Raw genomic sequence first — 7,849 nt, 5'->3', positions numbered from 1 at the left:
CAGAGTGGTACCCAGCATTTTCTTCACCAGAATTCTGAGCAGCTTGGATCCAGGGTTTGTGCAGTGACTCTCAGTCAGGGTTCTTAACTGACATTTTGAAGATAAAGGGCCTGTTAATAAAGGTCTGAGTGGCGTAAAGGAGCTGACAAGGGATGTTGAGCCTCCCCGGGGACCCACAGCAGCATGAAGCCATCACCACCCCAGGGCCTGAAGGGGTGAGGGGAGGAAGTGGTGTTTCTGGAGCCCAAGTAAGAGCCATGGCCTTGGGACACGAGCACCAAGTGAGGAAGAGAGGAAGGAGGGGCACAGCGCTCTGACCTGTCTCCACCGTTTGTTTTCTCCAGTGTTGACATGTGCCCTGTCACCCATCCTCTCCCCTGGTTTGGCTCATCCTTCTGCCTCCAGATATGGATGGATCTCAGACTAAAGAATGTCTTTGAGATTTTCCCAAAAGGCTGTTCCATAATCCTGCTTGAGTCATCAATACAATGGTCAGTCCTTTCTACCCAACAAGCATTTCCCCAACCTAAACCTCACTTCCAACTGGTATTTACTAGTATATCCTCCTGCTATAACGCTCATGGATGCCAGACACGGTTTTAGAGACTATGGATAATTTGGTAGGTAAGGTAATAAAGACTCCAGGAACTCAAAATCTAGTAAAAGAGATCGACTTGCTAACGAGCCAGATAGGGACTGAAACATGCTACACGAGAGGCATGAACCAAGGGCCTGATGAACACAGAGGAAGGGGCGCCCTGTTCTGACGGGTCTAAAGGAAGGCTTTGCCGGGGGGGTGACATTGGAATAGGACCTCGAAGGATGGAGTAGGGTTTCCCCAGAAAGAGGAAACAGTTGTGTGTTCGGGAAGAGCAAGGGGCTGGGTGAGACAGAGCTGGAGCCGCCTGAGTGAGGGCCTGGTGGACCGTAGCTGGGATGAGATGAGAAAGGCAAGTGGGGGCTAGACCGTGAAGGGCTTTACATCCCCTGCCAAGACCACCGAGTCTGATTCTGAAGGCACAGAGGCCTGGACAGAGGCAAATAACCATTGATCTCTAGACCTGGAACACTAAGCTCTCATTTGAGAAAATTAAAAAATATATATCTAAAACTTGGTTCTCTTGCCTCCTCTGCTCGGATATGTACCCTGGCTTCAGCTCTGGCTTTATCTCAGAAACAGGCCCTCCCCTCACCAGCCCCCTGTTCTGTTCAGCTGCCTTTTCAACTAAAACTGTTCCTCCAAACAGTTAACTGTGAATTTTGGATCTCATTGATCTACGTCTGCTTATTACCAACTGCAGTTGGAAGATTTGCATGATGAAAAGTGGGAAGATGAAATTGTCTTCTCCTTGGAGAAATAATCTGTGCACCTGCCTTTCAGATATTATTCCAAGTTCATGCTTCGTGAGAAAAGTTACAAATTGCTCCCTGGAACAGAGCTAATGTACCATCCGCAAGCGACCTGCCCTGCGTCTGGGCCTGCTCTTACCTGGAGCACGCCCTTGGTGTGGCCTTGGGAAAACAAACGAAGAACCATGGATCAAGGTCACTGTTAGGACATTCGTTCATTCACTTATTAACCGCTTATTAACAACAAATTAAGCGCTCAACACCAGGTAACATGTCTGAGGAAATATACTCAAGTGTATTGAAAAACACATCTTCCCCCGCTAGAATGCCAGCTCCGTGGGCAGGGACTTTGCTTATCTGAGTCACAGCTCTATTGCCAGTCCCTGTACCAGTACCCTGCATATAGTGTCAGGGTCCCCAGTATTTACCAAATGATTGAATAAAGGAGTGAAAGCATTAGGTTGCAATGGAAAGAAACCTGGGTTTGAATCCTGGCATCTGGTTAGGAGCAAACCAGTTTCTCTATCTGTAACAAAGACTTGCTTAACCTATTAAAAGTGAAGGGTTTGAGCCTAATAATATTGAGAGTGTGCAATTCCGTGCCATGTCCTCATGTATCATTATCTTTCCAAATGGGAGAAACTAATCTAACAAAATATCATAAACGTCGTGCTTTCTAAAATGTCACCATCCACCCCGTGGGCCCAGATAGTACTAATTGATGCTAGAAACAGGGGAAATTGGGAATGCAATAGAACAGACAGTAAACTGTAGAATGAGTAATTGCTTTTTCCCCCCCATTGTTGGCATGGTTTTCAAGAGCAAGAGGAAGAACAGAAGCCCTACCAGCTCTTGTTCTGCCACAGATGTCCTGTGCCAGTCGATGGACTTTCTCGAGGCCCCTCATATCACAATCAACAGAGAGGTGGGCTCACCATGCTTTCTCCCCTTTGCGTTTTGGTCAGGTGAGTCCTGACCATGGTCAGCCAGCCTGCTCTTCCTGGCAGTGGAACAGTTTGGGTAACAGGCCCACACACGTCAGCCTGGCATTTGCCCACTGACAACGGCTCCATGCTGCCCCGTAGCTTTGCTCAAAGCCCATCTGAAACAGACGCACCTGGACGCACATACTAATGTGTCCTCCCAGCCCCAGCCCTGCGGGAGACTTGGAAAGATAAGCGGAACCAAGCTGGGCTGTAATGAGAAGGGGCTTTTCCTGAGCACGAGCCAGAGGCCTGCAGAATCTCAATCCATCAACCCGGATGCCAGGTGAGTTTTAGATTCAGGGGCAGAGCCTGGAGGCCACGTTTCGCGGCCTTGCAAGCGTTTCAATGGGAAGGGTTTCTCCCAGGCGTGGTGGCAAATGTAGGCGTGCGACCTGAGATGTTTCACAATGTCGTGTTTAGATGAAAATACCGTCTTTCTTCCCCCGACAATCCTCTTTCATGCCTGGAGTGTTCAACGGAGAGAGTGGCCACTCTTTAAGATTATTAGAGGCCCTGGGTCCCTAAAATTTCTCTGAAACTTACAGAAGTAGTAGATATGCTTGCCCTCCTCCTCCTCCTCCTCCTCCTCCTCATCGTCATCATCATCAGGTGTGCCTTTGATTATGATTTATAGTCACAAGGGGTTTTGCTGTTTTGTCACTTGACGCTTGCAATACCTCTATTGAGGTACATGAGGCAGAGACTCCCACGGTTATGCATAAGGAAACAGAGACTTAGATGGGTTAAGTGACTAGCTCAGGGTCATCCGTAAACACGTTTTGGAACCAAAGACTTTATAAAAAATTTTATTTATTGATGAGAGAGAGAGAGAGAGAGAGAGGGGTGTTGTTTCACGTATTTACGCATTCATTGGTTCCTGTGTGTACCCTGACCAGAGATCAAACCCACAACCTTGGCATATTGGGATGACATTCCAACCAACTGACCTACCTGGCCGGGGCCCAAAGACTCTTATGGCTGAGACTGACTCAAAGTCCGTCTAGTGCCAGGTACTTCTTGCACAGTATCCTAGAGAGACAGTTGCTTGGTCTAGCCAGATACTTCTAGCAATGAGGCTACTCCTTCACAGGATAACTGCTCCATCCCACTGTTTGTGACCCCCAATGTTTGTTGTTTCTATCACAGAACCCACATCTTGCTCCCTGTAGCTTACATCCAGCGCTCTGATCCTCTTTGGGGACATGGAATGGGTTGAGTCCTTCTGTATGACCGTCTTTCATAGGTTTGAGGAGAATTTCTATGCCTTTTACTTCCAGGTCTTCTTCTTCAAGCCAAATAATTCCCCCAAATTTTGAGATGCCAACACTGTCATTGTTATCCTCCTTTGAATATGTTGTAAGTTGTTAGCACTCCTTTTACAACGGGACCGTGAGAACTTAACGCGATATTCTGCCCGTGGCTGAGCAACAGAACTAGTCCTATCTCCACTGGGATTAGCACCTGTGCTTGTATTAATGCCACCAGACTCTGTTTAAATTCTTTTCTCTAGCTTTCGCCTAGAACAGTGGTCGGCAAACTGCGGCTCGCGAGCCACATGTGGCTCTTTGGCCCCTTGAGTGTGGCCACGAAGTTTCAATCGCACTGTATGTGTGCGCCCGCACGTGGTATTTTGTGGGAGAGCCACACTCAAGGGGCCGCAGTTTGCCGACCACTGACCTAGACTAATGGGCTATAAGGCAGGGAAGGCTTGATAAAAAGGATCCTGCAATAATGAGACACAAGACAGGCGAGTTTTGATAGGAGGAAATGAAGAAAGCACGGAATGCCACAGTGGAGAGGTTACACTGGGGACAGTATGGTGAGGACCTCGGGGGGCTGGGGTTGCTAAAAAGGGCAATCAGAGCTAGACTAAGAAAAGAGGCCCCCCCCCCCCCCACCGGATCAGCCATGCAGCGGCCTCTTGCTCGGCCCTCCTTCGCAAGGCCCCAAGTTCAGAAACCGCATTGGTTGACTAAGCTGTTTCAATCCCTCATTTTGTGGTTGCCAAGGTGACCGAGGACCTGTACAACAGAGATTGCTAGTGGTCCCAACCCTGTCCTCCCTGCCATTAGCTACAGAGTCTCTGTTGGCCAGGTGGCCGCATACTGGAGGTGGTACTTCCCGGCCCTCCTGGCAGAGAAGTGTGACCGTGTGATGTTCTCACCAGCGGGTTGTGAGCCACTTGCTGGTCTGGGCCTCAGAAAACTCCCCTTCCCCCTCTTCTCCTCTCTCCTCCCCGCCCACACCATCTGGGATACAGGATGTGACAGGGACCCGGCTTCAGTAGAACCTAGGACCATGGTGCTCACACTTGAGCTCCTCAGAATCACCCAGAGAGCATGTTAAGTCGCAGGTGGCTGGGCCCACCCGCAGGGCTTCTGGAGGAGACCTGAGAATTGCAGGTCTGAGTGCTTTCTAACAGGTGATGCTGCTGCTGCTCCTGGATTCCTGTGGACCACATCTTAGTGCAGCGGTTCTCAACCTGTGGGTCGCGACCCCTTTGGGGGTCAAATGACCCTTTCACAGGGGTCGCCTAAGACCATCGGAAAACACATCTATAATTACATATTGTTTTTGTGATTAATCACTATGCTTTAATTATGTTCAATTTGTAACAATGAAAATACATCCTGCATATCAGATATTTACATGACGATTCATAACAGTAGCAACATTACAGTTATGAAGTAGCAAGGAAAATAATTTTATGGTTGGGGGTCACCACAACATGAGGAACTGTATTAAAGGGTCGCGGCATTAGGAAGGTTGAGAACCACTGGCTTAAGGATTTCTGCCTTGAGGGTTGTGCCTGAGTTATGGGTGGGAGGTGGAGACAACCAGACTGGACCTCAGGCCTGGGGACATGGAAGCCCCTCTGAGAAACCCCTGAACCTGGCAGAGTGGGGCTCCGAGGGCCGAGGCCTGGGCGCCTGGTCAGGTTGGCATGGGATGCTGTGAGCTGTGGAGGGATGCTGTGTGCACCCCTGAGCTCATGAAGCAGGATCTGCTAATGACTCAAGATTTTGTGCCTTTTAATTACTTGAAGCTCGGCTCTGCTCATTTGATGGGACCAAGGGGAATCCCATCTTGGAGTTGGGGTGCTGGCCATCCTGATCTGGAGTGGGGAGCTGCTGGTCCTCGGTCTGCCCAGCAGAACCTCAGCACCCGGCGTGTCTCATGCTCAGCCAATCCCCGTGCTGGCTGGCTTGGGTGCCCGTTGGGAGCCGCCGGGAGCAGGGGCCTGTGGAACGCCTCCTCTGTCCCCGGGCATTGGGCCAGCTGTTCTCTGCACTTTCTCCCGTTTTGATCCCGTCATTTGTTTTATTCATATCTGCATTCATCTCAAAAGGATTTTAAGGTAAATTTGTTTTTCAACCCTCACAAAAACCCTGTGAGTAAGGATTAGTATTTCCATTTTAGAGACCTTGAACTGCTGCGTAGAGAGGGAACGCGGCACAGCCAGTGGGTGCAGCGCTGGGATTAGGAAGGGGGTCCTTTGGGCCCCAATTTGTGGTCTCTTTATCTCCTTAACAGACTTTTTAGAGAAAACTCTGCGGCATTTGTTCCATAGGAAAGGGCGCACGTAACGTGCACGCAGGTTACAGTGGGGGCAGTGAATGCCCCTGGGAACCCGCCCTCCCGGGCCCTCTGTGGGCCACACTTTAGGGACCTGCCAGGAACCACGCTGAGCTGGGAGCTTCAGAGTTTTGTCTAGTGACTCTCACATCCCCAGGAGGCGGGTGTGTCCTCCTCAGCACACGGGTGGAGAAACTGAGGCCAAGGAAGGCGTGGCGACTGAGGTTCCCAGAGCCTGGGGAGTCCACCCCTGGCCCGGTCACAGCCTCTGGGGACACTTGAAGATGTGGATCCCTGAGCTCTACCCCTGACCTTGCAGATCAGCATTTTCAGACCTGGGGCCCAGGGGAATATTTTTTCAAAACTCTCCAGGTGACTGATGGAGCTGGCCCACAGACCCATGTCAGGGGCTAGAACTTTCCAGCACTTCGCCACCCCGAGTGGCTGGGGGGCAGGGGGCGAAACTGCAGAACTACAGGTGAACTTTCCTCCTGGACATGACCCACGCATGATTCTCAGCGACCTGCAGCCCCTGGGAGGGCCTCGGGGACCCTCCTGACACGAACATGTAAACCCTTCCCCCAGGAGGGCCACACCATCTCGAAGGTTGTCATTGTCACATGGGACCAAGGTTAGTCAGTAAATGAGTATTGAGGGTTTCTCGTATTTGGCGTTTATGGGATAAAATGAGCCTCTCGCTGGAGAGTCCTGAGGACTCGAATTCAGCGTCCTGCTGAGAAATCTGCCCGCCTCCTGGCTCCTGGCAGCAGAGCTGGCGGGGGGTCCTGTGACGTTGGCGGCGGCACTGCCAGTGCCCCATCCGCACGGCCTCCACTTGGCTGTGGTGCTTTTCGGCTTCACCGGTATCCAGGGAGCTGGGGCAGCGGTTTGGTTAGCCCTGCAGGGTGCAGGACGCCTCTTTACATGGACCACCTCAGGGTGGGGTGCGGGTGGAGGTGTAAGTTTCCAATAACCAGACGTTAGGATTCGCTTGCAAACCATCCACACCCCCATGGCAAAGGCAGATTTGAACACGCACCTCTGACCCCCTCCCATTGGCTCGGATGGCGGCATTGCACGTGTCACACAGTCCTTCTGCATCGGTAACTGGGACGGGTCGGGGCAGGTGGGCCGTGGGATCTTTTACCCAGTGGGTCACCGGAGACAAAGTTTGAGCACCGTGGACCTGAAGGCATCAACTCTCAGAGCTGGGAGGGACCTGGGCCCCGATGTCAGGGAGCCTCTGGATTTGCCACGGTCTCTCCACCATGCTGGACCCAAGAGGCAGCTTCTCTAGTTTCTAGAAGGAAGGGTAGGCACGTGGGCAGTGGCTGCCGGCCCGATAACGTGATCCCTCCTTTACAGCAGCCCAAGAGCGTAGCTTGTGCGTGTTAATATTGGATTATTCCTCTTCGTAGTTAGCTGCCTCCTCACTTCACTGTTTCCATGGCGACGCTTCTCAAACACCACTTCATACTCTGCATACAGAATGTAAACAATCTGCAGTTGAACATTTCCCAATTTAGGGGTTTGAAGCCAGAGCCAGCAGGCCTGCCATTAGGGAGAAAAGCGAGACTCCAATCCCAGGGAACTGCCAGAGGAGAGTCTGGGGGGACGGGGTGTGAGGGATGCCAGAGCCAGGTCAGAGGGACTGGGGGTCAGAAGGCCACTCACTAAGTACTCTGCCCCTTCGTTAGTGGGCATTTAGCATAGGAGGGGCTCTGGGTGACTTATGGAACTGGCAGGGACTCCTCCATCACTTAGAGACAAGGAAACTAGGGCTCTGGATGGTGAAGTGGCTTTCCTATTGTCACCGTGTGTGACAGAGTCAAGGCCAGAACTGGGACATGTGCAGAGACTGCACGTGCTCACCCAGCACATGGTCCCTCAGCACCCCGTGCTCATGGCAGACCTTGTGGGTCCACCCTGGTACTCTT

This window comes from Myotis davidii, unplaced genomic scaffold, assembly GCF_000327345.1.
Source record: "Myotis davidii unplaced genomic scaffold, ASM32734v1 scaffold449, whole genome shotgun sequence".
NCBI classification, from domain to species: domain Eukaryota; kingdom Metazoa; phylum Chordata; class Mammalia; order Chiroptera; family Vespertilionidae; genus Myotis; species Myotis davidii.
This window is presented reverse-complemented; position numbering follows the sequence as displayed.